At 47.1% G+C, this 14,293-nt stretch overlaps 1 pseudogene; it reads left to right on the top strand.

Moving 5' to 3' along the window:
* The first annotated feature begins 5,454 nt into the window (after positions 1–5,454).
* Positions 5,455–5,818, top strand: LOC127193092 (protein FAM219B-like; annotated as a pseudogene).
* The last annotated feature ends 8,475 nt before the right edge of the window (positions 5,819–14,293 follow it).

The raw sequence follows: 14,293 nt of genomic DNA, 5'->3' as shown, positions 1-14,293 counted from the left end.
TGGGTGTATGCCTGCAGGCCAAAAGAGAGCACCAGATCTCATTACAGATGGTTGTGAGGCACCATGTGGTTTCTGGAACTTGAACTCAGGACCTTTGGAAGAGCAGCCAGTGCTCTTAACCACTGAGCCGTCCCTCGAGCCCCCAAATAAATAAATCTTTTTTTTTTTTTTAAGATTTATTTATTTATGTAGGACTCTGCCTGCATGTACACCTGCATGCCAGAAGAGGGCAGTAGATCTCATTATAGATGGTTGTGAGCCCCTATGTGGTTGCTGGGAATTGAACTTAGGACCTTTGGAAGAGCAGACAGTGCTCTTACCCACTGAGCCATCTCTCTAGCCCCCAAATAAATAAATCTTTTAAAAAATAAATTAAAAATAAAAATGTTAACAAAATAATGCCTTACACAGCAGGAGTTATCCACAAAATGCAAAGTATGTACTATTTCAAGAATGTTCACAACCGAAAAGTCAGTCACGTGAAATGTGAATAATTTGAAATCAGTTTACAGTGCAGAAGAGATGGCTCAGCGATTAAGAGCCCCTACCACTCTTGCAGAGGAGACACTTTCAGCTCCCAACATTTACATGGGGGCTCACAACTACCTGTCATCCAGGTCCAGAGGATCTGATGTCCTCATCTCTGGGGGCAACAGACATGTATACGTACATACAAGAACACATACACACATGCACAGACATACATACAGGCAAACACTCATACATGTAAAATAAAAATAAATCTTAAAAATAAGAAGCTTTGTAGACCAGGCTGGCCTTGAACTCACAGCGATCCGCCTGCCTCTGCCTCCCAAGTGCTGGGGTTAAGCATATCTTTATCTTTACAATACATATATGTGTGCGCAGATAAAACTAATATATCAAATTTCACGTACTTTTCTGAATAACTTTTCTCATTGTGCTCCGCTGACTGCCTCAGTTCCACAATGGGCGTTATGACAGTCATAAAAACAACAGCAAAGACAGTGGAGGCCAAAGCCGTCCACGCTGAGTGGTGTCAGGACTCCCTCTCGTGACCACATGCTCCCCCTGGGCCTCAGCATCCTACCACACCGGCTCAGAGGCCACTGGTTTCTCTCCCTGCTTTAGGGGCCTCTTCTGAGCCTCTCTACCCATTCACAGAAACAGGCAGGATTCTAATATCCTTTTTTCTTGGCATTAAAGCCTAGATAATCCCCATTTCTCACCAGATGGTGGATAAACACATTCTGTCCCAAGGTTCCCTGCGCTGAGTCTCTTAAGCACATGCAGGTCCCTAAGCCAGCAGGTTTTGGGCTATGACTTCATACATTCGCTCTCCTCTCTCAAATTTAGCTCGAGGTTGCAGCGTCTAAGTCTACCGGAAGGTGGCGCTGCCGACACAAAAGTGGAATTGCTCAGGGGTTCTCAGGGTAGATTTCATGTATCATTCAAGCAATCCTTGACGTACAGTATCCGAGTGTAAGACCCTGGGAGCAAGGTTACTACCTAACACTACCACTACTACCCAAAACGAAGGAAGGCTTGTCCCAGAGATGGTTCAGAAATGGAATACATTTAGAGAAAAGCCTCACGGTTTAGTTTCTGATCTTATCACTTCACCCAAGGCGTGTGACAACTTGAGCCAGCCCCAGTGGCAGCCCTGGGACTGCCTTTGAAAACTGCTGCTTCCACAGAGGAAGCAGGAGTCGGAGGGGCCACTCTCCACATTCAAAGTTCCATTAAAAAAAAAAAATTAACTCACTTCAAATTAACAACACTTTTTGCAGCAGCCGAGTGTGGTGGCGCACGCCTTTAATCCCAACACTCAGGCGGCAGAGGCAGGTGGATCATTGTCAGTTCGAGGCCAGCCTGGTCTACAAAACAAGTCCAGGACAGCCATGGCTACACAGAGAAACCCTGCCTCAAAAAACAAAATAACAACAAACCACCTTTTGCCTCCAAAGTGCAAGGGAGCCCATGCTAAATTTTTCTTTCCTTTTGGCTACACTGACTACAGTTAAGTGGATCCATCCCACTTAAAGAGAGCTTCCCTCACTCTGACACCTCCATCTACAGAATAAAAAGTGGAGTGGATGTAAACATGTATTTGTTTTGATCCCAAGTGCGGGATGGGGAACAGACTTGTGAGGGAAGAGGTGATGTTTATCCACTAGAAGATGAGCCACCTCGTAGGAGGCTTGGGTTTTGCCAGCTGAAACACATCTTAGTACAGACTCTGAAAGGGGATTATATATATATATATATATCCAAAACAGGAAGAGGGGCCTTCTGGGTCTTGGTATTGTTTGGCTGTTCATCGCTCCACTTTGAGATTCTCCTAGAGTGACCGCTCCAGAGAACGCTTCAGGGCTCCGGGTTCCAGCTGATGTTCCAGGTTCCAGCAGCAACTTTGGCTGAATTGCTGGTCTGCTGAAATCCTGCCCAGTATGCCAGGGGAATGGCTCCCAGGAACTGAGTCCAAAAAGATCTACTTTTCCTGTTCCCATTAACCTCTTTTCTCTCCTATTTAGGGTTAGAAGGGAGGTATTTGCATTTAAAGAACCCCAAACGAAGTAGGTTTAGAAAAGTTCAAAGACTACAGGTGGCGCCCAATGTGTTTTGAGCATAATGGGTAACTTAACTTCTAGTGTTGTGGCGGAAGATACAGGCTTTGAAGACAGAGACATGCTGTTTCAGGGTGTCAGCAAAATCACAGCTGCTGTTGACAAATTCTTTGCTGCTTTATACCCAGAGGGAATTTTCTGTTTTTTTTTTCTTTGTCTTTTTACTATATTACATTTTTTTAAAATATTGGAAAGAAAGACCAATAAGATACGAAACCCGGAAGGGTCAGTAAATTCTATTGTTCTGAAAGGGATTGCAGAGTTGACTGTACAGCTAGAGAATTTGCAGGTAGAGGCTGAAGCATTTGAAAAGCAAAAAGCGCCGTTGGTAAAGGGAAAACACCTGGTAACTGAGAGCCAGTGTTTCCCACAGTTGCCCCCCAGCCCTGCTCCACACACTTGGTGTCCAGAGCAGCAGTGTGAGGAAGGGGACGGAGAAAAATGGGAAGCCAGAGAGGCTGTGAGTATTCTAGAAAAGCGGGAAAGCAGACAGGCCAAAAGGGCTTTGGTGACAAGTGCTCCAACAGAGGAATTCCCTAGAGCTACACAGACACCATCCGCCAGTTTCCGGTCTTTGTGCAACATGTCCCTGCTAATGCTGGTGGTGAGGCTCATGATGAGATGGCCTCCAGTAGATATGCTAGATTTAAAGCATTTTAAAGACGCTATTGTATGGTATGAAATGCATTCCTCTTTTGTTAAACAAATGTTAAGTAACTGGGCTACCCAGCATAGACTTATTCCCCAAGATTGGAAGGGACTGGTGTCAGCTGTGTTAGAAGCTGCCCAACACTTACAGTGGTTATCGTGGTGGAGAAATGAAGCCATGAGTGGTTATTGTGGTGGAGAAATGAAACCACAAGGATAGAACAACAAAATATAACAAGGGGGATAAATGCTGGTAAATATCAATTGCTTGGTGAAGGGCGTTATGCTGACTTAAGAGAACAAACCCGATCTGAAGATGTAGTAATTGAACAATGTCGCGTTGCAGCCTTATGGGCTTGGGACATGGCTGAGGAGCCTGGTAACAAAACCACTTCATTTCCTAAGGTATTTCAAGGCCCTGGAAAAGTCTTCCCAGAGTTCTTACAGAGACTGGGTTCAGCTCTAGATAGAGCCATACCAGATCCTGAGAGCAGACAGGCAGTGACACTGATCATGGCGCATGAGAATGCAAACACTGAATGTGAGAGAGCAATTAGACCATTAAAAGCACGAGGAGCCCCATTAGATGAGTGGGTAAGAGAGACAGTTAACATTGATTCTCAGGAGCATCAAAATAATATCATAGGACAAGCTACGGCTACAGGTCTCAGATATCAAAACACCCGGTGCTTTAATTGTGGTAAATTTGGCCATTTACAAAGAAACTGTGAGGACCGGGTGTGGTGGCGCACGCCTTTAATCCCAGCACTCAGGAGGCAGAGGCAGGTGGATCACTGTGAGTTCAAGGCCAGCCTGATCTACAAAAGCGAGTCCAGGACAGTCAAGGCTACACAGAGAAACCCTGTCTCGGGAAGAAAAAGAAAAGCCAACAACAACCAAGAGATGCTTATTAAACAAAAAGGAAGTGCAAATACCCACAGGGACAGATTAAATAATGCTTTGTTGACTTTAAATTTTCTTAATGTTGTCGGGTGTGGTGATGCACATCTTTAATCCCAGCACTCAGGAGGCAGAGGCAGAGACTGTGAGTTCGAGGCCAGCCTGGTCTACAAAATGAGTCTAGGACAGCCAAAGTTAACACAAAGAGACTCTGTCTTGAAAAAAAATTTTTTTTTCTTAAGGTTGGTGAAAAATTAGACTGAGCAGGGAAGACCTCCTACTACCTGAAACATGAATATGTTCATGTAACAAGGGACTCTCCAGGGCCACCTGGTCCTTATGACATGCCATTCTTTCATACAGTACGGATATTACAGCTCAAACATGTATAAAGTTTATGCCTTACACTGCTCAAAAATAGAACAGACGTTTATCTTTAGATAATTTGTACACCTTGCATATTCCACATATATATATGTACCTATACTAATACTTTTAAAAGTTTGCATATTTTCAGAGAGAAAGAAAACATAATAATGAAGACAAAGCAGGTAGCCCAGGTGATTCAACCTCGAAGACTGCCTCAGCTACTGTTTCCTCAAGAATTTGCATGCATATCAACTTTAAAAGGGCTAGCCCAAAGGATCAATCCCAAAAAGACTGGACAGAAACAGCTTTTCCAGCCCTTGGCCAATATCTTATTTTTCTAAGGGTACCCCAAAGATAGTTTTACTCCCAGACAGCAAAAAGTAATTTTGAGAACACGACACCCCCATTCCCAATAGGTGGGGTGGATGTCTTTGGTGGGTTACCAATGTTTGTTATTGTTAAGAGGGGTTGGTTATAAGTTAGTAAAGGTTACATGTAGGGATTTAGTTCTTTCTCCCCTCTATCCTTCCTTTCTTATCTTTCTATCCTATCTACTGTTAGGGGAAAGGAGGGAGAAAGGGAATGATAAAAAGGAGGATATAGAACTATAAGATAAAAGATAAAAGATAAAAGATAGAGCCGGGCGGTGGTGGCGCACGCCTTTAATCCCAGCAGAGGCAGGCGGATCGCTGTGAGTCGAGGCCAGCCTGGTCTACAAAGTTAGTCCAGGACAGCCAAGGCTATGCAGAGAAACCTTGTCTCGAAAAACGAGAGAGAGAGAGAGAGAGGAGAGAGGAGAGAGAGAGAGAGAGAGGAGGGAGGAGAGAGGGAGAGAGAGGAGAGAGGAGAGAGAGAGAGAGAGAGAGAGAGAGAGAGAGAGAGAGAGAGAGAGAGAGAGAGAGAGAGAAGATAGATTATTGAGGGGCTGGCCATGGCGACTGCGGGGCTCCATGGGCTTGCGGTGCGGATGTCCAGCCAGGGGTCCCAGCCTGGCGCAGGCTCAACTGCTCGGCAGAAGCTGCGAGGCTGCCCTCCTGCTCAGGGAACATCCGCCCCACCCCACCACACACCACCACTATGGAGAAGTGGGGACTGTAAGTGGTGGCGCCCGCCCGCACCTTCCATTCAGGCTAAGCTACAGAAGCACCCGGACCTGGCCAAAGCCGTTCTAGGGAGAAAGGGCGTGCTGGGGCGCCTTGCCGAAGCGCCCCGATTCTTCAGGGAAAAGGTCAGTGAAGTTTAACAAGGGCTATATGGCTCTTAGCCAGAGTCCAGAGGAAAACCTGGTGTCCTGAGACTGTGAGCCGGCAGCTGCGGCAGGATGGGTATCACTTGGGTGAGATCGCAGATGATGAGGACCTCGATCTCATTCCCCCTAAACCCTGGGCACTGCTGCCAGCCTAGAACCGCTGGGGACACTGACCGTCTGGGCAGGCCAGTGACATGCAGGTGGCCCTCACCTGGTGCTTCTCATGTCAGTGCCGCCTCCCCCCCCCCCCCCCCCCCCCTTACCCCACTGCAGTTCTTTGGTGGAGCCCTTGCAGGAAGCCACTTTAGTAACGGCAGGAGTAGACTTTCTGTGGCTCTTACGCCATTGACAAGGACTGCTAGGAAAACCATTTCCAGACATTCCGACTGGTTTTTGTCGAGGTGTTCTGAGGGAGGGAAAAGAGTGAGCTCCTCTGCCCAGGCGTGGGGGTGGAGGGAGACAGAAAACAGCACTTTATGGCTGGCTGTAGGAACCTGAAAGAGTGTAACTGGGTCCGATTCTGTATGCTTTTCTTGGCCCAGCTCTAAGGGCAGTTAACAGGCCTGGCCCTCCAGAAAGCACTAAGTGGGTTGTTTCTTCAGGATACAGCTGTCTGGCTAATGGCAAGGAAGACAGCTAAAGGATGGAGCAGGACCACGTCTTTCAGAACCTCTGGACTTGGGAGCCCTTCACGAGTTAGAAGAAACCCGCTCTGTCATGTATATGTTTATTCATAAGTAGTTCCTGGGCCTTGACTAGTTTTTCCACCTGTTTTGAGGGGTAAAAGTTGGGTTGGCTGCTGGGACTGGCGCCAGAGACCTGCAGTTTTTATGATAACCAGCAGAGGGAGCTTCTGGGCAGTCAGTGCCTTCCTGTGTTTAGCTTTTTAAGCTTTTGAGATCCTGGTGGGTGAGAGAAGATGAGCTGTGTGGCTTTGGCCTACGTGGAAATGTTTAGACAGGATGGGAAGAGAGACCTAAGCCAGCTCCTGGACCCCACTTGAGATATATCAATTTGCAACGCGAGGGGGACTTAACCTCTTCTAACTAGGCTCCTTTTTACAGTACACTGCTCCACCCCAGCGCCATGCTCACAGGCTGGAGACACAGCTCTGGTAGAGCGCATGCCTAGCATGTTCAAGGCCGCAGCGGGGGCACACAGAGCAAAACAAACCTGTGAGTGAGTACAGCCTTTCTCAACTCCAAGCTTGAACACAACAAACAGAAATAATTTCTCCTGCAACCACAACTGGGGCATTCCTCTTGCTATACTAAGCCTGTTTCTGGAATTTAGTTTTCCAGAACCCTCTCCCCCAGGGTCCTTCCCCCTTTTTTTATCTTACCCAGGTGTGTGGTGAGGCTTTGAGTGGACAGGGTTCCCAGCATCATGGCCACAGTAGTCAGAATTAGGGGTTGGGCGCCACGTGTTACCGACCTGTCCTGTGACTGTGGAGGCTTAGGAGGAATGATATGCCTGCCCCCCATGGTCTTCCCACATGTGGGAGCAGAAAGGGTAAGATCAGAAGATAAGGCCTTCAGCCAGGTGTGGTGGCACATGCCATTAGTCCCAGCACTCAGGAGGCAGAGGTAGGTGAAGGCGTATCTTTGTAAGTTTGAGGCTAGCCTGGTCCAGGACAGCCAGGACAACACAAAGAAACCATGTCTCGAGAAACAGGGGGTGGGGGGGGGGTGGGGTGCCTGGAGAGATGGCTCAGCAGTTAAGGGTACTGACTGCTCTTCCAATAGTCCTGAGTTCAATTCCCAGCAACCACATAGTGGCTCACAACCATCAATAATGTAATCTGATGCCCTCTTCTGACCTGCAGGTGTGCATGCAGACAGATCACTGTATACATAATAATAAATAACTTAAAAAAAAAAAAAAAAAAAAGAGCGGGGGCCTCCCCTGCTACTTTGTCAGAAACCTGTCCTTATATGGTTGCCTGCTACTGCCTAGGTTTTTGTTCCTCTCAGGCCATGGAAGGTTGAAAGGTGTAGGTCGTATCTAAGGGCTTTTTACTCAGCGATGATCTAGCAGCTTCACGGGGGAAGACGGGACAGAAACCAGAGGCACATCTGCTTGGTTATAGATGCTAACTGTGTTCTGCAGTGGGACTTTGCAACTCGAGGCAGGCATCTCACACTCTGAGCACTTCTGTAAGGCCTGCAAGGAAGGAACACAAACCGCACCCAGGCCTTCCACAGTTCTGCAGAGGTGAAGAGCGCCGGCAGAAATAGATACAGTATAGCGAAGAGACGGCCTTGGTGGTGGGAGGCTCAGGGAGGGCCGGAAGTAAGTGTGGCGCTTGTCCCGATCGGGATTTGGGTAAAACAGTAGCCTGGGCATTTTGGCAGCTACTGAGGCCTGCGATGGGGCGGGGGGCGCGGCATGTCCACCAACTGTACCCTCTGGGGTGGTGGTTGTGTAGTCGGTATTGAGTTACTTGACTGGAACTAGTTCTAGGGCTGGGTGGCCCTGCGTGGGAAAGCATTACCTGTGGAGAACTCAGGGATGGGGAGCAGGTGGTACTGTCTAGGTAGGAGGGGTAGAAATGGTCAGTTGTTAGGGGCTAGATGAAAACACCAGCAATAAAGGCACAGTGTTGCCCAGATGCTAACTGCCTTCATCAGTGTGCTGGGTGTTCTGCAGGAGGCAGCCTCATGGAAGGAGTGCGCCTGAGCTTCCTCAGCAGTGGCGCCACCTGGTGTTCATGCTGCTTTACAACCCTCCTCGTTCTCGCCTTGCACTTCTACCGTCTGTTCTAATGCAATCATGGCAGTTGGGGGCAAAAAGTAGATTATTGACTCTACTAGCCTCGAATATTTTACATTGGTATTGTAGGTCGATAGAAGTTTAAGATTATTTTGTTCAACTTTTGCTTTGTGAATTGTACATATTATATATTGATTAGATTTTGTTCAAGTTTGCTTAATGTACTGTACATATGCGACTCATTTAAAAATGTGATGTAGCCAGGCGGTGGTGGCGCACGCCTTTAATCCCAGCACTTGGGAGGCAGAGGCAGGGGGATCGCTGTGAGTTTGAGGCCAGCCTGGTCTACAATGCGAGTCCAGGACAGCCAAGGCTACGCAGAGAAACCTTGTCTTGAAAAACCAAAAAAGAAAAAAAGGGACGTAAAGTTCTAGTCTTATGAGAGATAGCTATTACAAACTGTTCAGGGTGGTTGGAGATACAAGTTAGTAGTTAGTCACCTATAAATCTTATTTGTAGTCATGTTAGATACTAGTTTAGTTAATTACAGAAGAAGCTTTATTTAGTTTCTTGTATATGTTTTCAAGATTAAGCAGATAGTACATAGCTAAAAAAAGCAATGCTTGTCTACTTATACTGAGATAGATAAGTCGATAGATTGATAAATAGATAGATAGAATAGCTAGATATGATTATGCACTATAGTAAATAGATAGATGGTCTTCAAACACTTCAGAGATCTACAGAATATGGCGTTTAATAATAAAGGTCTTTTCTGACAGAGACACACATCCGCTCCTGGCAGAACCTCCAATCTACTTCAGTGAAGACGATGAGCATCAAAGAAACAAGTGTGGCAGAGCAGGCCCTGGACTGAGGAACTGTTCTCACCTCTAGTGCTAATAGCAGACTGACTGTCCAAACTGTGATCAAGCATGACACTGTGAAATTGGCTGTCAGCTTCACAGAAACTAGGTGGGCCAGAACTTTAAAATACCTGCTTCACAGGCCTCAGGTCTGTCAGATATTGCGGGGTGGCAGGCTGAAGACTGGGTGCCCCAGTGATAGAGAAAACCTGTGACAGTCCAGGCAGTCGGCTCTCTCTGTCCTGTCTATGCTTTTGGAAATTGCTTGCCTGCACTTCCTTCATATTAGATAATATTTCCTTCTTAAGTCTCTGGAGTTGAAGACTAGATAGCCATAGTATTACTATAAGCGTTAGTTTAAGAGCTAAAAACATGTTTAAAGGTTGATAAATGCAAATTATAATAAAGTGATTTAGGAAAACTTTGGACACTATGATAAGACTCAGCAGGATAGGACAGTGGAATAATTTCTTCAAGATTGTCAAATACAAATGGACTGGTCCTTGTAAATATAACATTTACTGGATAATTCTCATAATTTTATTGTATATAGTTTATTATTTTTAAATAGAAAGGGAGCTAGGTAGTGGATGTAAACATGTTTTTGTTTTGATCCCAAGTGTGGGATGGGGAACAGACTTGTGAGAGAACAGGTGATGTTTATCCTCTAGAAGGTGAGCCACCTCATGCGGGGGCTTGGGTTTTGCCAGCTGAAACACATCTTAGCGCAGACTCTGAGAGGAGATATATATATAAGCCCAAAACAGGAGGCGGGGCCTTTTGAGTGTTGGTATTGTTTGGCTGTTCATGGCTCCACTTCGAGATGCTCCTAGAGAGAATGCTCCAGGGCTCCGGGTTCCAGCTGCTGCTCCGGGTTCCAGCAGCAACTTTGGCTGAATTGCTGGTCTGCTGAAATCCTGCCGAGTATGCCAGGGGAATCGCTCCCAGGAACTGAGTCCAAAAAGGTCTACTTCTCCTGTTCCCATCATCCTCGTCTCTCTCCTATCTAGGGTAGGTGGGTTGAAAGTGGGAGGTGTAAGCATTAAAGAGCATCAAAGGAGGCTTGGAAAGGGTGGGAGCCTACAAAAAGGAACCCAGCAGCTAGCAGTTGATATAATGGCTGAAACACTGCTGTTCCCTTCACCTTCCTGGCATTTTTCTTATCTACCAAGTCAGCAGAGTCACTTTCTGGGGGGAGCCACCTCCCTGGTCACACAATGACAGCAGAGCATTTGCCATCTTGCTGTGATGATATCACTCTTTCCCAGGGGCATGGACTGTCTATTCAGCAGGGACGACAGATTGTCCAACAGCTGATTCCCCAGGTTGGCAAACCCGAATCAGCTTTTGCTACACACAGAAATGTTGCAAGAGCTGGGTAGGTTGACCAGGTGAAACCCAGCAGGGAAGCCTGATTCCTGACCCCCCAAGAGCTGCAGCTGCTCTGGCGTCCTGCCCCTGTAAAAAGCCGCCTGAAATGCGTTCTCTACGGCTGATTGGTAACTGCTGGCAATTCACACAGCAGTTCTCTCCTCTCCTCTCCTCTCCTTTCTTCTCTCTCCCTCTTTTTTTTTTTTTTTTTTTTTTTTAAAGATTTATTTATTATTATGTATACACTCTTCTGCCACCTACAGGCCAGAAGAGGGCATCAAATCACATTATAAGATCGTTGTGTGCCACCATGGGTTGCTGGGAATTGAACTCAGGACCTCTGGAAGAGCAGCCAGTGCTCTTAACCACTGAGCCATCTCTCCAGCCCCCCCCCCCCACCTCTCTTCTTAAATAGAGATGAATAAGGTAACTCTAGTTGTAGCAACAACATAACATTCTGCTGTCAAAGGGAGGAGTGACTAAGGGAAAATAATGTAGAGTGGTTGGTAATTTTGTTGTTGTGTTTTTAGAGACAGGGTTTCTCTGTAGCCTTTGGCTGTCCTGGACTCACTTTGTAAACCAGGCTATCCTCAAACTCGCAGCCATCCACCTGCCTCTGCATGCCCCAGAGCCCAGCAGAGTGGTTGATGTTTAATGTTAAACTACTGAATTGTAAGAGCGGAGGGATTCGTTTGCAGGCGCTTTACTGCTTTACAATGTTCCCTGGCTTCCTGACCTCTCCTGCCCGCCCACAGCTGTCTTCTCCAGACTAAGTGGTTCTTCCCCTCAATGTTTCTTTTAAATTAGGGTCTTGTCATGTAATACGAACAGAACATGAACTCGGTGCTGACTCCAACTCTGGCACGCCTTCACTGGCTGCACCTCCGCATCTCGCTCCTGCTGTCCTTGACGAATGGCAGCTGTGGATTTGCCTTCCATGATATATCTTTCTCCCTAGAGCTTATATCAGCTGTGTGATTCAAAGGGTTTCCTGGATCTAGTAACTTCCTAAAACTCAATAAGAAACTGATTAATATTCTTACTATCTATCTATCTATCTACCTATCTATCTAGTTTTTGGAGACAATTTCTGTGTAGCCTTGGCTATCCTGCACTCACTTTGTAGATCTGCCTGCCTCTGCCTCCCGAGTGTCACCACACCTGGCTGCCAATTTACTTTTTAAAAGTCTACATGCCCAGCCCCTAATACTCTTTCTTTTAAAAAGAGCCAAGGATGGTAATGGAGAGATAGCTCAGTGGTTAAGTGCACTGTTTGCTCTATTCCCAGCAACCACATGGTGGCTCAAAACCATCTATAACGAGACCTAGTGCCCTCTTCTGGTATGCAGGCATACACGTAGGCAGAATATTGTATAAGTAATAAATAAATCTTTTTTTTTTTTAAAGGAGCCAAGGATATTAATAGGTAATTCATAGAAACTGAACATGATGTTTTTGCTGCTTTTTTATTGTGTGGGGGCACATGTGAAGGTCAGAGGACAGCTTTGGGGAGTCAGTTTTCTCCTTCCACCCTGGGTTCCAGGAAGCAAACTCAGGTTACCAGCCTGCTCAGTAAACACTTTGATGACTGAGTCATGTAGCTGGCCCCTCTTTTCTGTTTGTTTTTGAGGCAGGATCACACGAGGAAGCCAGCCCAGGCTGACCTGGAACCTGGGACAAGCCTCCTGCCTTGGCTTCCTGAGTGCTGCAGTTACAGGCATGCACCACCATTGCTGGCTTTAGCAGACTTTTCTTATTTTACAGTGGTGCTGAGGATGCGAGTCCAGGTCCCGCGTTGGTGCAGAGAGCACTCTGTATCACTGTGGCATCTCCCCCAGCCCAAATTACTTCAAGGATATTTTTAGGAGGCTGGAGAGATAGCTCTGTGGTTAAGAGCACTGACTGCTCCCCCAGAGGTCCTGAGTTCAATTCCCAGGAATCACATGGTGGCTCACAGCCATTTATAATATGATCTGATGTCCTCTTTTGGTCTGCAGGTGTACATGCAAGCAAAGCACACACCTTTAATCCCAGCACTCGGGAGGCAGAGGCAGGCGAATCTCCGTGAGTTCGAGGCCAGCCTGGTCTACAAAGCCAGTCCAGGACAGCCAGGGTAACACAGAGAAACCCTATCTCAAAAAACAAAAGATTTTGCCTGCATGTATGTATGGACGTACACTGCATGTGTATGTGGTGAGCACAGAGGTCAAATGGAGTGACAGATGGTTGTGGGCTGCCATATAGGTGCTGGAGACTTAAGCAGAGTCCTCCACAAGAGCAGTAAATAATTCTTAACTACTGAACCATCTCTACAGTCCCCAAGTTACTTTTGTTTTTTGAGACAGGGTTTCTCTGTGTAACCTTGGCTGTCTTGGAACTCACTTTGTAGACCAGGCTGGCCTCGAACTCCCAGTGATCCTCCTGCCTCTGCCTCCCGAGTGCTTGGATTAAAGGTGTGCGCCACCATCCCTGGCTGCCAACTTTTTAAGTCTACTTACTCCTAAGTGAGAGGTATGCAAATAAAATGTCCTCCCACCACAACTCAAGACCGGGCAGTTTCTGGGCAGGATCAGGAAGCTGTTTACCACACAGCCAGTGCAACCACCGAACAATTCTGCAGCCTCCATGGTCACTCCAGAGCTCTCTGAGCACAGTCCCTCACCCAGTTCTGCCAGTAGAAAAGAGCCCGCATACCCAGCTTACTGGCACAACGGCTGTAACTGCTAAGGACTGCAAAGAGCCAAGCAAAATTCCTATGCAACTTTTCAAAAATTCTCAAGTTTTTATTTTATTTTTTTAAAAGAGAAATGAGCAGTGTTGCATGCCTTTAATCCCAGCACTCGGGAGACGGAGTCAAGCGGATCTCTGAGTTTGAGGTCTGCCTAGTCTACAAAGTGAGTCCAGGACAGCCAGGGCTACACAGAGAAACCCTATCTCAAAAGGGTGTGCGTGTGCACAAGGAGATGATAAAGGCAGAGAGGATGAGGGTGGGCATCTGGGGTGGATGCACCTTTCAGTACCTTCTGAATTCAGAACCATGTAAACACGTAACTCAGAGAAAACAAAGTTCAAATGTTTGTACCTACAGAAGCCCAGGGTGTCATCCATTTCTGGCCTATCTCCAACTGACTGGGCTGTTAGCCCGTCTCCTGAAGTGTGTCCTCCCCTACAGAAGCTTGCGGGCTGTGACAGCCCCTGAGGTGAGGTGAGGTAAGCTGGCCCAGCTCTGTAAGGGTATAGACAGCAGCTCTCCTGGCCCTGCACTTCCTCCCTCCCCCTGTAGGTGGGGCTAGAGAGTGATTGCTCTGGGAGGCAGCACTCTGGAGATTGGAGGGCACAAGTGAGTAACATAAAATAGAAACGAACTTTATTTCTCTGAAAGAAGCAGACATCCATAGCCGGGGCAGCAACTTTGGCAACAGAGGCTGATGGGAACGCACTGAGCAGCTGCTGGGGAAGAGCAGGGTCAAACAGGAAACTACTGGTGCCCCTGGGGTCTCCTTCCAGCCCTGGGGCCTCGGCCCATCCCTGCCAGAGAAGATCCTGGCACACTTCTCTGCTCCCCAGCCTTT

Source organism: Acomys russatus, chromosome 8 (assembly GCF_903995435.1).
Source record: "Acomys russatus chromosome 8, mAcoRus1.1, whole genome shotgun sequence".
NCBI lineage: Eukaryota > Metazoa > Chordata > Mammalia > Rodentia > Muridae > Acomys > Acomys russatus.
Note: the sequence above shows the minus strand (reverse complement) of the source record. Positions and strands in the feature narration are given on the sequence as shown.